We start from the raw sequence: 16,688 nt of genomic DNA, 5'->3' as shown, positions 1-16,688 counted from the left end.
CACCAGGTCACAGAGCATGCTTAGAAACCATTCCCATACTGGTGAATATTGCCTTGGCCAGTCTATTGTAGCTATATTCTATTGTCTGTGGCCACTGGGCTTGCTGTAAAGCATATAACTAAAAGCAGCCGTTGAAATAAAAGTAAATTGCAAGTAAATCAACAAAATCCAGACAATACATTCATTTAATTTATCAGAGCACGCCCACTTCAACTAAACCCCACCCACTTGTCACTCTGCCTCTGGCCATGTTTTTCTAATCCTGTGGTTATCCCCTTCAAGGCAATATGATACCTATAGCTTATTGCCTTTGAATAGAACACTGCCCCTAGTGGCTGGACAGGGGGGCACCATGATACTTTATGCAGAGCAATGTTACCCACCCCCTGCCTGGAGAGCCAATCAGATGGATGCAATTGAGAAATAATCACCAGGAGGTTTATAGCAATGAAGGCTTAGTTAAAGGGACATTGCTACTTTCTTGCAGAAACAGCGCCACTTATGTCTTCAGTTTGGATGTGGTATTGCAGTTTAGTTGCATTGTAGTGAACTGAGCCGTAATACCACATACAACCTGAGGACGAGGGGTGGCGCTGTTTAGAGAAGAAACAACTGTTCCTGATTTGGATCCCCCCCTTAGGATAGGTAGGAGGTAACATTACATAATATATAGCCCTGACTATTATACATATTCACTGCTTGGAAGTGTTGGGTTTAATTCAGCATCAGTCATTTGTGATGATGACCTAGATGAGAACTGGGCACTACAGAGTCCTCGGCAGCTGGTCCTCGTACAATACAGCGGCACGAGTCACTGACCGTGCATAATAATCATGTTTGTGTCTAACTCATGCCTTAAAATATGAGATTGTGGGATTGTGACCAAGATCTGGGAAAGCCAAGGCCCGAAAAGCAGCCTGCTCTGACATATACAGATGCAGGAGGAAGCACAAAGACTCACAATGGTATGTGCACTACAAGCACCAGCAGTGCCAGGCACAGGGAGGAATAACACACAATGCTATGTGCACTACAAGCACCAGCAGTGCATGGCACAAGGAGGAAAACACAACACTCACAGTGCTATGTGTACTACAAGCACCAGCAGTGCCAGGCACAGGAAGGAATAACACACAATGCTATGTGCACTACAAGAACCAGCAGTGCCAGATACAAGGAGAAATAACACACAATGTTATGTGCACTACAAGCACCAGCAGTGCCAGGTACAGAGAGGAATACACAACACGCATTATTCTATGTACACTTCAAGCACCAGCATTGCATGAGACAGGGAGGAATAACACACAATGCTATGTGCACTACAAGCACCAGCAGTGGCAGGTACAGGGAGGAGTACACACAATAGTATGTGCACTACAAGCACCAGCAGTGCCCCGCACAGGGAGGAGTACACACAATAGTATGTGCACTACAAGCACCAGGAGTGCCAGTTACTGGGAGGAGTACACACAATAGTATGTGCACTACATGCACCAGGAGTGCCAGGTACTGGGAGGAGTACACACAATAGTATGTGCACTACAAGCACCAGCAGTGCCAGGTACTGGGAGGAGTACACACAATAGTATGTGCACTACAAGCACCAGCAGTGCACTACACAAAAAGGAATACACAACATTCACAATCCTATGTGCACTACAAGCACCAGCAGTGCCCAGCACAGGGAGGAATAACCCACAATGTTATGTGCACTACAAGCACCAGCAGTGCCCGTCACAGGGAGGAATAACCCACAATGTTATGTGCACTACAAGCACCAGCAGTGCCCGACACAGGGAGGAATAACCCACAATGTTATGTGCACTACAAGCACCAGCAGTGCCCGGCACAGGGAGGAATAACCCACAATGTTATGTGCACTACAAGCACCAGCAGTGCCCGGCACACAGAGGAATAACCCACAATGTTATGTGCACTACAAGCACCAGCAGTGCCCGGCACAGGGAGGAATAACACATAAAGCTATGTGCACTACAAGCACCAGCAGGATAACACCCCCCTCACAGCTGCATTGTAGAGGGTCCCTTTAAATCCTCCCCTGTGCCAGTAATGTCAGGATATCTTGCAGAGAATATTTGTAGCATTCTCCCCCATTAGTTTCTCTCTCTTTGTAACCACATTGATTATTTTAGCTTAAAAGCAGAATGTTCTTTCTTTCTTTCAGTTTTTTCCCGTCTCCTTTCGTCCTCACTCGTCTAATACAGCGGAGATGTTTGCTTTGTGTTTGCTGACAATACCTGACCTATATTGCTGCCGATCACCGCACTCTCATTAGTCGCCGCTCTCGCCAGGTTGTACACAGGTATTCTACATTATTTATTATTTCCCAGCTCCTATATCATCTCTTATATTCTGCCTTCTGGACCCGGCACCTTCTAATGAAGAATGACCAAAGGCAAAGACCTAGTAATAGAGGAATACCAGGGTGCAGCCGAGTCTCCTGTGTAACCAGTCACATACTAAAAGCATCAAATGCACAAACAACACCCACACAGTAAGAACCGGACTATATCTATCTATTTATTCTATGCTATAAAATAGCTCTGCATAGTCCTGTATTATACTCCAGAGCTGCACTCACTATTCTGCTGGTGGGGTCACTGTGTACATACATTACTGATCCTGAGTTACATCCTGTATTATACTCCAGAGCTGCACTCACTATTCTGCTGGTGGGGTCACTGTGTACATACATTACATTACTGATCCTGAGTTACATCCTGTATTATACCCCAGAGCTGCACTCACTATTCAGCTGGTGGGGTCACTGTGTACATACATTACAGATCCTGAGTTACATCCTGTATTATACCCCAGAGCTGCACTCACTATTCTGCTGGTGGGGTCACTGTGTACATTACATTACTGATCCTGAGTTACATCCTGTATTATACTCCAGAGCTGCACTCACTATTCTGCTGGTGGGGTCACTGTGTACATACATTACATTACTGATCCTGAGTTACATCCTGTATTATACCCCAGAGCTGCAGTCACTATTCTGCTGGTGGGGTCACTGTGTACATACATTACTGATCCTGAGTTACATCCTGTATTATACTCCAGAGCTGCACTCACTATTCTGCTGGTGGAGTCACTGTGTACATACATTACTAATCCTGAGTTACATCCTGTATTATACCCCAGAGCTATTTGTATCTCAGAGAACCCCGAGCCCAATCTAGTTCTATATCTGCAAATAAAGGGGGAGGGGCTGAGACAACCTCTCGCTAATTTACAGAGAAATAAGGAGGGCGTAATAATTACAGTAAATTAATCAGTCTGTGCGGAGACCTCAGTGATATAAAACACGAGTCTATATCTTAATAATCCGGGAAATGATTGGGGGGGGGGGGGGGGGGGCAGTGCCGCAGCTGCAGATATCCTCCGCCTTCTGCTCAATGTTCTGTTACTTTTGGCCCCAAATTCCAGGAAAATGAGTAAAATAATCCTGACTGGAGAAATATTACCGGCTAATACTCTGCTTGTGCGCGAGGCTCCGGCCTTTTATGTGACCATTACACTGGGGGAGAGGATTTCTGTGAACGGATTAGATTTAAATGTGCTGAAAGGGAAGTTATTTAACATGTACAGAAACCCTAATCATCTGCCGCATTTATCGGAGCCGCAGCCGCTGCAAATCTCCAGGTCCACTCCATGCAGCAGGAGCCCAAGAAATATACAGCTGCAGAATGGTGTGAGGAAGAATAGTCCCAGTAATCTGAAAATTGTCTGACCGAAACAGGCAGAGTGGGCAGTACTGGTATATACTGTTATATACTGCTTCTATTACCAAAGACATTTTCACATATATAGAGAGTTAATAAAAAGTGTTCATTGTGTTTGATAAACTTCTGAAATTGAATAGATTTATTCTTCAAATAACAGCACTGCTGTACTATAATACCGCTCCATATGTATGGTAATATGTGTGTTATCTTACTGCCCCCTATGATATATATATACAGATATATATATATATCACATACTATATATAACTACTATAATACTGCTCCTATATACAGGAATATAACTACTATAATACTGCTCTTATATACAAGAATATAACTCCTATATACAGGAATATACTGCCTCCTATATACAAGAATATAACTACTATAAATATGCACAAGCCAAAAAGACAGAAATGGCTGCACATCGCACCCATGGCTGACACGAAAGCTTATTCAGCTACATTTAAAACCAACATCAGAAGTTAGTATAGAATTTGGCCAAACCATATTGCCTCATGTACCACGTGCAGGTCTTCTGATACACATGAGTCCCTAACCAAACAACATCACTGTGCCGGTCAGCGACCACAATCCCCGCAAAACGAGCGCAAGCAGAGAAGGGGGGCCACGGAATGGCCCTGCAACCCCATTGTCACAGGATCAGACCCTAAAGGGCCCCCCCAGACTACACAGGCGCCACCGTCGGAAAAAGTGGACGCCAAGCAACACATGTGTGAACAAGCTCTTACCTCTCTCCATTCCTCTGCAGGTAGAATGGGAGAAAACTAGGAGATCCTCCCCTTATGTACACAGGTGCTTCCTGCTAATTTGGATCACATGGGTCTTACACAGCACGAGTGCTAGCCACAATGACAAAAGGGACAGAATACATAAACTATGCACAAGCCAAAAAGACAGAAATGGCTGCACATCGCACCCATGGCTGACACGAAAGCTTATTCAGCTACATTTAAAACCAACAACAGAAGTTAGTATATAATTTGGCCAAACCATATTGCCTCATGTATCACGTGCAGGTCTTCTGATACACATGAGTCCCTAACCAAAAAACATCACTGTGCCGGTCAGCGACCACAATCCCCGCAAAACGAGCGCATTTAACTACTATAATACTGCCCCCTATATATAGGAATATAACTACTATAATACTGCCCCCTATATATAGGAATATAACTACTATAATACTGCTCCTATATACAGGAATATAACTACTATAATACTGCTCCTATATACAGGAATATACTACTATAATACTGCCCCCTATATACAGGAATATAACTACTATAATACTGCTCCTATATACAGGAATATACTACTATAATACTGCTCCTATATACAGGAATATAACTACTATAATACTGCCCCCTATATACAGGAATATACTACTATAATACTGCTCCTATATACAGGAATATAACTACTATAATACTGCTCCCTATATACAGGGATATAACTACTATAATACTGCCCCCTATATACAGGAATATAACTACTATAATACTGCTCCTATATACTGGAATATAACTACTATAATACTGCTCCTATATACAGGAATATACTACTATAATACTGCCTCCTATATACAGGAATATAACTACTATAATACTGCTCCTATATACAGGAATATACCTACTATAATACTGCCCCTATATACAAGAATATAACTACTATAATACTGCTCCCTATATACAGGAATATACTACTATAATACTGCTCCTATATACAAGAATATAACTACTATAATACTGCTCCCTATATACAGGAATATACTACTATAATACTGCTCCTATATACAAGAATATAACTACTATAATACTGCCCCCTATATACAGAATATAACTACTATAATACTGCCCCTATATACAGGAATATAACTACTATAATACTGCTCCTATATACAGGGATATAAATACTATAATACTGCTCCTATATACAGGGATATAACTACTATAATACTGCTCCTATATACAGGAATATAACTACTATAATACTGCCCCCTATATACAGGAATATAACTACTATAATACTGCCTCCTATATACAGGAATATAACTACTATAATACTGCCCCCTATATACAGGAATATAACTACTATAATACTGCTCCTATATACAGGAATATAACTACTATAATACTGCTCCTATATACAGGGATATAACTACTATAATACTGCCCCCTATATACAGGAATATAACTACTATAATACTGCTCCTATATACAGGAATATAACTACTATAATACTGCTCCGATATACAAGAATATAACTACTATAATACTGCTCCCTATATACAGGAATATACTACTATAATACTGCCTCCTATATACAGGAATATAACTACTATAATACTGCTCCTATATACAGGAATATACTACTATAATACTGCCCCCAATATACAGGAATATACTACTATAATACTGCCTCCTATATACAAGAATATAACTACTATAATATGCAAATGGAGAGAAAGGAATCCGCACTCACCGGTCTGCAGAAAGAAGGGTTTATTGATCCATACACCAGAGGCTGGAGCTCCAGCCTCTGGTGTATGGATCAATAAACCCTTCTTTCTGCAGACCGGTGAGTGCGGATTCCTTTCTCTCCATTTGCATATTCCATTGTTCTCGGTTGTTTCCTGCACCCCGATCACACAAGGTTTACCTGCACTGGACTTTGCTGCGTATTCCCTAGCTCCCGGTCCCACGCTAGTGTTGTTATCTGCTGGTGCCGACTGAACTCCTCTCACCTGTACCATAACTACTATAATACTGCTCCTATATACTGGAATATAACTACTATAATACTGCTCCTATATACAAGAATATAACTACTATAATACTGCTCCTATATACAGGAATATAACTACTATAATACTGCCCCTATATACAGGAATATAACTACTATAATACTGCTACTATATACAGGGATATAACTACTATAATACTGCCCCTATATACAGGAATATAACTACTATAATACTGCTCCTATATACAGGAATATAAATACTATAATACTGCTCCTATATACAGGAATATAACTACTATAATACTGCTCCTGTATACAGGGATATAACTACTATAATACTGCTCCTATATACAGGAATATAACTACTATAATACTGCTCCTATATACAGGAATATAACTACTATAATACTGCTGCTATATACAGGAATATAACTACTATTCCCGGCAGGAAGAAGCGCCGAGTGGGCGTGAAACGTCGTTCCGGGGTATAGGCGCCCGCTACTCCATCTGTCCTCCCTCCACCATGGACTTGTAAACATCGGTATTAAAGTTAGCAGCTTGGAAGCATCGGTGAGTGCCCCAGTCTCTATTTCCTCTCGCCATTGCATAGCATACCTTTGTTTGTCTTTGTCTGGGAGCACCACTAGTACAAGCACCTCAGGCTGGTCCGCTCTATTATACGTCCTTTAATTGCTAGCGTTACTGGCAGTGCCGACTGCACTCTCCAGCTCCAATAACTACTATAATACTGCTCCTATATACAGGAATATAACTACTATAATACTGCCCCTATATACAGGAATATAACTACTATAATACTGCTCCTATATACAGGAATATACTACTATAATACTGCTCCTATATACAGGAATATAACTACTATAATACTGCTCCTATATACAGGAATATAACTACTATAATACTGCTCCTATATACAGGAATATAACTACTATAATACTGCCCCTATATACAGGAATATAACTACTATAATACTGCTCCTATATACAGGAATATAACTACTATAATACTGCTCCTATGTACAAGAATATAACTACTATAATACTGCACCTATATACAGGAATATATCTAGTATAGTAATTTCTCCTACTGATATGTTCTATATATATGAGGTATAGGTATATATGTGTAGAGGTGGCGGTACAGTGTAGGGTCAGTCAGGAGCGGGCCGGTCTCCCCTGTCTCTTACACTCTGTGGAGCAGTCTCTTTAGTTTCTGCTCTCTCTCGCTCTTCCAGGAAAGTAAAGGTCTTATTTTCACCCGTGTGCCACCTCTCACTGGGTATAACAATGTGTTCTAAATATCTGACAAGTGTACTGGCAGCTGCCGCGGAAAGCTTGGCATCTACACAATGAAACAATCCTCACCAGGCAGGCGAGCAAAACTGGTGATTTAATACAGCCCGATGTGTAAGCAGCGAGTGCGCCTTTTCTTCAGCCTTCCGTTATAAAGCCTTAAAGCTTAGTGGGAACAGCTGGAAAGCCGTAAAGTTTAGTGATCACCGTCATAAAAGTATAGATGTGGAAAATTAATCGTCCATTAGGAAACGTCTCACTCTGATTTGTTAAGAAAAAAAAAATCTACCTTTGCTCAGTTAACATTGCGTCCCGGCCTGTGGCCCCGCACACCTGTAAGGTTATTTTATTAGTCGTAACAATGAAGATATGCCATGAGAAGGGTCGGCCAATCGCTCGGCCCCAGCTGGATGTCCGGTGCTCCATCAGTGTCAGAAAAGACAGAACACAGGAGGATTCAGGATGTAAGCCCATCATGTGTGGTGGAGTAACCCAATGGTCTACTATAGTCATGTGTGGTAGAGTAACCCAATGGTCTACTATAGTCATGTGTGGTGAAGTAACACAATGGTCTACTATAGTCATGTGTGGTGGAGTAACCCAATGGTCTACTATAGTCATGTGTGGTAGAGTAACCCAATGGTCTACTATAGTCATGTGTGGTGAAGTAACACAATGGTCTACTATAGTCAAGTGTGGTAGAGTAACCCAATGGTCTACTATAGTCATGTGTGGTGGAGTAACCCAATGGTCTACTATAGTCATGTGTGGTGGTGTAACCCAATGGTCTACTATAGTCATGTGTGGTGGAGAGTAACCCAATGGTCTACTATAGTCATGTGTGGTGGAGTAACCCAATGGTCTACTATAGTCATGTGTGGTGAAGTAACCCAATGGTCTACTATAGTCATGTGTGGTGGAGAAACCCAATGGTTTGCTATAGTCATGTGTGGTGGAGAAACCCAATGGTCTACTATAGTCATGTGTGGTGAAGTAACACAATGGTCTACTATAGTCATGTGTGGTGGAGAGTAACCCAATGGTCTACTATAGTCATGTGTGGTAGAATTACCCAATGGTCTACTATAGTCATGTGTGGTGGAGTAACCCAATGGTTTGCTATAGTCATGTGTGGTGGAGTAACCCAATGGTCTACTATAGTCATGTGTGGTGGAGAAACCCAATGGTTTGCTATAGTCATGTGTGGTGGAGTAACCCAATGGTCTACTATAGTCATGTGTGGTGAAGTAACCCAATGTTCTACTATAGTCATGTGTGGTGGAGAGTAACCCAATGGTCTACTATAGTCATGTGTGGTGGAGTAACCCAATGGTTTGCTATAGTCATGTGTGTTGAAGTAACCCAATGGTCTACTATAGTCATGTGTGGTGGAGAGTAACCCAATGGTCTACTATAGTCATGTGTGGTGGAGAGTAACCCAATGGTCTACTATAGTCATGTGTGGTAGAATTACCCAATGGTCTACTATAGTCATGTGTGGTGGAGTAACCCAATGGTTTGCTATAGTCATGTGTGGTGGAGTAACCCAATGGTCTACTATAGTCATGTGTGGTGGAGAAACCCAATGGTTTGCTATAGTCATGTGTGGTGGAGTAACCCAATGGTCTACTATAGTCATGTGTGGTGAAGTAACCCAATGTTCTACTATAGTCATGTGTGGTGGAGAGTAACCCAATGGTCTACTATAGTCATGTGTGGTGGAGTAACCCAATGGTTTGCTATAGTCATGTGTGTTGAAGTAACCCAATGGTCTACTATAGTCATGTGTGATGGAGTAACCCAATGGTCTACTATAGTCATGTGTGGTGGAGTAACCCAATGGTCTACTATAGTCATGTGTGGTGGAGTAACCCAATGGTCTACTATAGTCATGTGTGGTGGAGTAACCCAATGGTCTACTATAGTCATGTGTGGTAGAATAACCCAATGGTCTACTATAGTCATGTGTGGTGGAGTAACCCAATGGTCTACTATAGTCATGTGTGGTGAAGTAACACAATGGTCTACTATAGTCATGTGTGGTGGAGAGTAACCCAATGGTCTACTATAGTCATGTGTGGTAGAATTACCCAATGGTCTACTATAGTCATGTGTGGTGGAGTAACCCAATGGTTTGATATAGTCATGTGTGGTGGAGTAACCCAATGGTCTACTATAGTCATGTGTGGTGGAGAAACCCAATGGTTTGCTATAGTCATGTGTGGTGGAGTAACCCAATGGTCTACTATAGTCATGTGTGGTGAAGTAACACAATGGTCTACTATAGTCATGTGTGGTGGAGAGTAACCCAATGGTCTACTATAGTCATGTGTGGTAGAATTACCCAATGGTCTACTATAGTCATGTGTGGTGGAGTAACCCAATGGTTTGCTATAGTCATGTGTGGTGGAGTAACCCAATGGTCTACTATAGTCATGTGTGGTGGAGAAACCCAATGGTTTGCTATAGTCATGTGTGGTGGAGTAACCCAATGGTCTACTATAGTCATGTGTGGTGAAGTAACCCAATGTTCTACTATAGTCATGTGTGGTGGAGAGTAACCCAATGGTCTACTATAGTCATGTGTGGTGGAGTAACCCAATGGTTTGCTATAGTCATGTGTGTTGAAGTAACCCAATGGTCTACTATAGTCATGTGTGGTGGAGAGTAACCCAATGGTCTACTATAGTCATGTGTGGTGGAGAGTAACCCAATGGTCTACTATAGTCATGTGTGGTAGAATTACCCAATGGTCTACTATAGTCATGTGTGGTGGAGTAACCCAATGGTTTGCTATAGTCATGTGTGGTGGAGTAACCCAATGGTCTACTATAGTCATGTGTGGTGGAGAAACCCAATGGTTTGCTATAGTCATGTGTGGTGGAGTAACCCAATGGTCTACTATAGTCATGTGTGGTGAAGTAACCCAATGTTCTACTATAGTCATGTGTGGTGGAGAGTAACCCAATGGTCTACTATAGTCATGTGTGGTGGAGTAACCCAATGGTTTGCTATAGTCATGTGTGTTGAAGTAACCCAATGGTCTACTATAGTCATGTGTGATGGAGTAACCCAATGGTCTACTATAGTCATGTGTGGTGGAGTAACCCAATGGTCTACTATAGTCATGTGTGGTGGAGTAACCCAATGGTCTACTATAGTCATGTGTGGTGGAGTAACCCAATGGTCTACTATAGTCATGTGTGGTAGAATAACCCAATGGTCTACTATAGTCATGTGTGGTGGAGTAACCCAATGGTCTACTATAGTCATGTGTGGTGGAGTAACCCAATGGTTTGCTATAGTCATGTGTGGTGGAGTAACCCAATGGTCTACTATAGTCATGTGTGGTGGAGAGTAACCCTGTGATCTGATATAGTCATGATGAGTATGGTGGAGCATGATGCGCTCCTGTAGACATGATGACTTGTTAGAGAGTACACTATGATGTAGAGTAACCCAGTGGCGGACATGGTAATGTAATGTATGGACGCAGGTTATTATTTCCCCAGTGCTCGGGGTTTAGTGTTGGTGATTCTATCTGGCTATAGCAGCGAGTCTTGCTTCTATGGTGTAAACCAAAGTATCCGGCCGCTTTCTTACAAAAATTCTAAATTAAAGAATACAAAGAATCGACATAACTCACAAATAAATCATTCTTAGTGGAGTTTCCTGTAAGTGATTTTGATGGATCTTGTTTTCTTTCCTGAAATATTGTATGACTGGGGTGACAGCCGTAACAGAGTCACCTTCTAGGAGACCTGACAGAGGCCGGATAGAACATTGTAACCCTATATAGCATAGTAGCTGTATATGATATTGTAGTCATATATAACATAGTATAGAACATTGTAACCAAATATAACATTGTATATAGCACAGTAGCCCTATATAACATTGTATATAGCATAGTAGCCCTACATAACATTGTATATAGCACAGTAGCCCTATATAACATTGTATATAGCATTGGAGCCATCCCCTGTCTGCTCCCATACAGCAGACATCTCTGGGTAGCAGGGACGCAGTATATACCCCCGGTGCCCTGACCTGCAGATTCTGGGAGTTTTGCTCATGGAGATCCATCTTTCCCATTTTCTGACATTGAAAGATAATTAAAGGCAGAGCTCCCCTTTAACTCCCTCCTTTTCCTGCTAGATCTCTGTGAAGCTTTGGATTTCTCGGAGACCTTGCTGTTTTTCTTTTCATCACTACTTGCCTGACATCCTAACATCTCAGGACACTCCGCAGTCTCCAGCTCTGTGATGCCGCTTTGATGGTTTCTGTTTTCTAGGCCTTGTCTTTGTATTTTTTCAGCTTATTAAGTGAATTGGGGAAAAGGACCAGGAGCTTGTAGAAGAAAAAACAAAAAAGAACTGCAAAAATCCTCTCCGCTCCCTGTGAGATCCAGATAGACAAAAATTATAATAGAAGCCGCCATTGTCCTGTGATAGCGGAATAGAGACGGGAATAATAAAGACACAGAGTAAAAACTCAATGTGAGAAGTTATAGAAATACAAAAATATAGAATAATAATCATAATAATAATAATAATAACAAAATAATAATAATAATAATAATAACCACCATTATTAGTACTATAACGGAAAACAGCACCACTCTTGTCCCCAGTTTAGATGTGGTATTGCTGCTCACTTCCTTAATGGAGCTGAACTGTAATACCACACACAACCTGAGGGCAGGGGTGGCGCTGTATTTCCAAGAATGTAGCTGCGCTTTCTAATGCTGGACGACCCCATTAACCACTTGGTATCCCATGATTCTCTTATGGTGGGGAGAGCATCAGAGCACTGACATTTGGCCGACATGTAGTTTCTGGGTACCTATATTGTCACATCCGCGGTGGGGGCACATACCTCTCGCCGCACCGCTGCTGCCCCATCACCTGCTCTGTGCCGGGGCTCCTCCTCCTCCAGCTCCCTGTCAGCTGGACAACCGCTTCCCTGTCTCCTAGGGAGCGCACGCGCCGGCTCTGCTATAATTTAAAGGGTCGGTGTGCCTTTAATTGGCTGCTGCTCTGAAGCTCTCCTATAAATGACAGCCCTGCCCCACCACAGGTGTTGGAGCCTCTGCATGCTTTCCTTATGTTCCTTTTACACGGAACGATTTATCGTTCGAATTTGCACGATAACGATCGAATTCGAACAATAATCGTACGTGTAAACGCAGCGACTGATCAAACGACGAGCGAGAAATCGTTCATTTTGATCTTTTAACATGTTCTCAAATCATCATTGATCGTTCGCAAAAAAATCGCAGATCGTTCCGTGTAAACATTCTTTCAACAATTTCACCTATGTGTGAGATAGGCTTAAGCGATCGCAAAACGATCGCATAGCGAATTTTCCGTACGATGTATCATTCCGTCTAAATGCTGATCGTTATAAAAAAAAAACATTGTTCATTCAAAATCGTTAATCGTGCGATCGGCCGAATTATCGCTCCGTGTAAAAGTACCATTAGTGTGTAGTCCCAGCTCACTGTGTTCCTGCTCGTGTGACCAGCCCGTATATCCTGTCTGTATACTCCTGCTCGTGTATCCTGCCAAGCGGTTCCAGCCATCCCTGGATCCTGCCATCTGACTTGTCTCCTGCTGCCCCTCGCCACCACCACTAGCAAGCCGTGCCAGGGGTAGCGACCTGGGGGTCGCCTGCCGCAACAAACCCATCCTGGTGAAGAGCAGCGGCCCCTTAGACTCCGCTCCCTGATGCGGCTTATGTCATCGCTAGTGGTGGCACAGGGGAACCACAACTCCCAGCGTTACATATATGCTGCAGTCACTGCTTGTCACTTACAGGAGTTACAGCTGGGATAGGAGTTATCTCTGCTCCTGGCTGCTGCTGGTGTAATACACAGTCACCACTCACAGTGCTCTATATCACAGGTGTCACAGTTCAGCTAAAGCTTCGGCTGTCCAGGCATGATGGGAATTGTAGTTCTGCAACAGCCGGAGGGCCTGCGTTAGACGACCCCCCCCCCCCCCCCGGTCTCTATATGTAACCATCCCCCCATTGGGATGAAGCTGTATGTAAAGTGTCAATAGAATTTGAAGAAAAAAAAATATTTATTTTGGCCTGAAATATCAAGAATGACTTGAAAGTTGTCTGGTTACTAAGTAGCATCGGACATCTGATTAGGACGGGCGGCCGGTGTTTATCAGCGCTGACAGACACTATCGCTGCGCATTGTCCTTATCAGGCGGATTGTGACTATGGCGCGTGTCATCATCCATCATCTCCTTCCTCACAATAAGTAGGTCACCTGGAGACAGGAACGCCACATGTTAACACCTTCCGTCTGCTATAACCTGCTACTCCAAGCCGCTCGGGTTCTAGGTAATTCCGCGTGACGTCCACGGTGGAACCGGAGCTAAATGAAACCTTTCCTTGATGGAATGGTCAATAGGAATATTGGGGTCTGGGAATTCCTGTCCTCCCCGCTTAGATTTGTGCCCGCCTGGTCAGAATGAATCTGGATTGTCCTCCCGGGAGGACGTGTTTCTACTGTAAAGCTCTAATGTAATTTTTGATGGGGTGGAAGATGGATGACGGCGCAGAACAGCAGCCTAAACACTTCTTGTTGTGTTTTAATGTAATGCAATCAGGTCCGGGCGCTGGATTTAAAGCATTTCTCATTACTCTACCTATGTAATGAATTTCCATGGACATTAGCAATTCTTCCTGGAAGCCCCGGTAATAGGACTGCAAGGAATAATTTGTAATTTTATGGTCTCCGGGGCTTAAAGGGGAATTCCACTTGTAGCTGTTTCACCAGGTCTGATGATAATATTATAGTGGGCCCCTAAGCTTAGCCCCCCTTATGTTTCCCCACAGCTTAATGGCAATTAGTGATCTGGTAGGGCTCCTACTCCTGGAGCCTCTATGATCAGTAGTTGTGATGCTCATGTGATCGCTGCAGCCTCTACAGTGTTTGTAATCATAGTATTAGCAGCCTCGGAGTAACGGACTGCAGCCTTGTTCTATTAACGGGGATGAATATACACTAAAGTACGTTGCCCTATTGCTACTCGCGATTGGTGATTACCCAGACAAGTAAACACTGAAGAGGCTGCAGTGATCACCTGAGTGCCACAACTTCTCCAGACAGCTAATTGGCAGGAGTGTTGGGCATTGGAGTGAATAGGTGACGGCCCTCAATATGACTCCTTTAAATAAGGATATTACTGTGACCAGCGCGGATCAGAGAGGGGCTCTGGCTGTGGCCCTAAATAGTTGTGTCTGTCTTAAAGGGTTTAGGAAGGCCATATTCCATTGATGGGACTTGTGAATGAATAGAGGCCATTCAGGGTTATTTTGATGGACTATGTAACGATGTGAAGGGCAGCTACAATGAGAGTTTCTTACAAGCACAGCCTAATGCAGCCATGGGGAACCTTTGGCCCTTCAGTTGTTGCAAAAACTACAATTCCCATCATGCTTTTCCAGAATTATCATTTAGCAACAACTGAAGGGCCAAAGGTTCCCCATGCCTGGCTTATTAAATATTAAAAGAACAGTGTACTACCTAATGTATCCTGTGGTGGCGCTGCAGGGAAGAACAATTGTTTGCTAATAAATTACTACATTGTAGCTTCTTGTGTTTATTACATTGGTACCTCTTCTGTTTGTTACATTGTATCTCCTTGTATTTGTTACGTTAAATCTTCTTGTGTTTGTATCCCATTATAGTTGGTACGTTGAAGCTCTTGTGTTTGTTACATTGTATTATCTTGTGGTTGGTACATTGTATCTTTATGAGTTTATTACATTGAGGCCCCTTGAGTTAGTTACATTGTATCTCCTTGTGTTTATTACATTGTTTCATCTCATGTCTTGATCACATGACTCCTATAAGTGACGGCGCATTGTGCTCCATCCCATCCAGGTCGCAGTGCTTAGGGTACTATTCCACGAAGCGATTTTTCAATGATAAACAATTAACGATAAACAATCTCAAACTACCGCTATAGCGAACAACCTGAAATCGTTCACCCAATTACACAGACCGATGATCGTTACTGATGATCGTTCTTGCGGTTGTCCTGTCATTGCTACTGCGAATGACCGAACGACCAACGATTTTTTGAACGATAATCGTCCCAGGTTATAGAGCCCTTAGGGTGTCACCTCTGGGTGTGATTTCTGGTGGCAGTGAGTTATACGGCTCCAGACTAATGCAGAGCAGTAAAGCAATCGTGTAGCATGTGCGCAGCGTTTGCTCCATGGCAGCTACAATGTATCCGCTGCTGACTGCGCACTCCATGCGGATATGAAGGATGTCATGTAATATTGGACTAATGTATTGTATGGTAATATATTGGATTCCTTCTCCTTAGCGGAGACAGGTTTCTGCATGGCTGGAAATAGAAGTGTTTATAAAGTGTGACACATCAAACGCAATGTCACATGCAGTTATCCCGTCAGTCAGCGATGGCGGCAGCGGGGAGAGGAGCCGCTGGGAATCTCAGGGCTTTGTTATCACAGGAGCCTTCAGCTTCACAGGGAGAGTGTCAGAGGAGATCCACTATAGTAGTACATGGATGTGTGAGGCACTGGGATCGCTGCAGCATGGGCAAAGGGGCAGCCAAAGGGCTGGTATATGTAGGCAGTATGATGTGGGCACTGTATGGGGGTATATGTAGGCAGTATGATGTGGGCACTGTATGGGGTATATGTAGGCAGTATAATGTGGGCACTGTATGGGGGTATATGTAGGCAGTATGATGTGGGCACTGTATGGGGGTATATGTAGGCAGTATGATGTGGGCACTCTATGGGGGTATATGTAGGCAGTATGATGTGGGCAGTGTATGGGGGTATATGTAGGCAGTAT

General features: G+C 42.9%; 1 protein-coding gene across 5 annotated transcripts in view; it reads left to right on the top strand.

Moving 5' to 3' along the window:
- PCDH11X (protocadherin 11 X-linked) overlaps window positions 1–16,688 on the top strand; it is a 953,301-nt gene that overhangs the window by 121,622 nt on the left and 814,991 nt on the right. The gene's annotated exons all lie outside the window — the stretch shown is intronic.

This window comes from Dendropsophus ebraccatus, chromosome 10 (assembly GCF_027789765.1).
Source record: "Dendropsophus ebraccatus isolate aDenEbr1 chromosome 10, aDenEbr1.pat, whole genome shotgun sequence".
In the NCBI taxonomy this organism is placed as follows: domain Eukaryota; kingdom Metazoa; phylum Chordata; class Amphibia; order Anura; family Hylidae; genus Dendropsophus; species Dendropsophus ebraccatus.
This window is presented reverse-complemented; position numbering and strand designations above follow the sequence as displayed.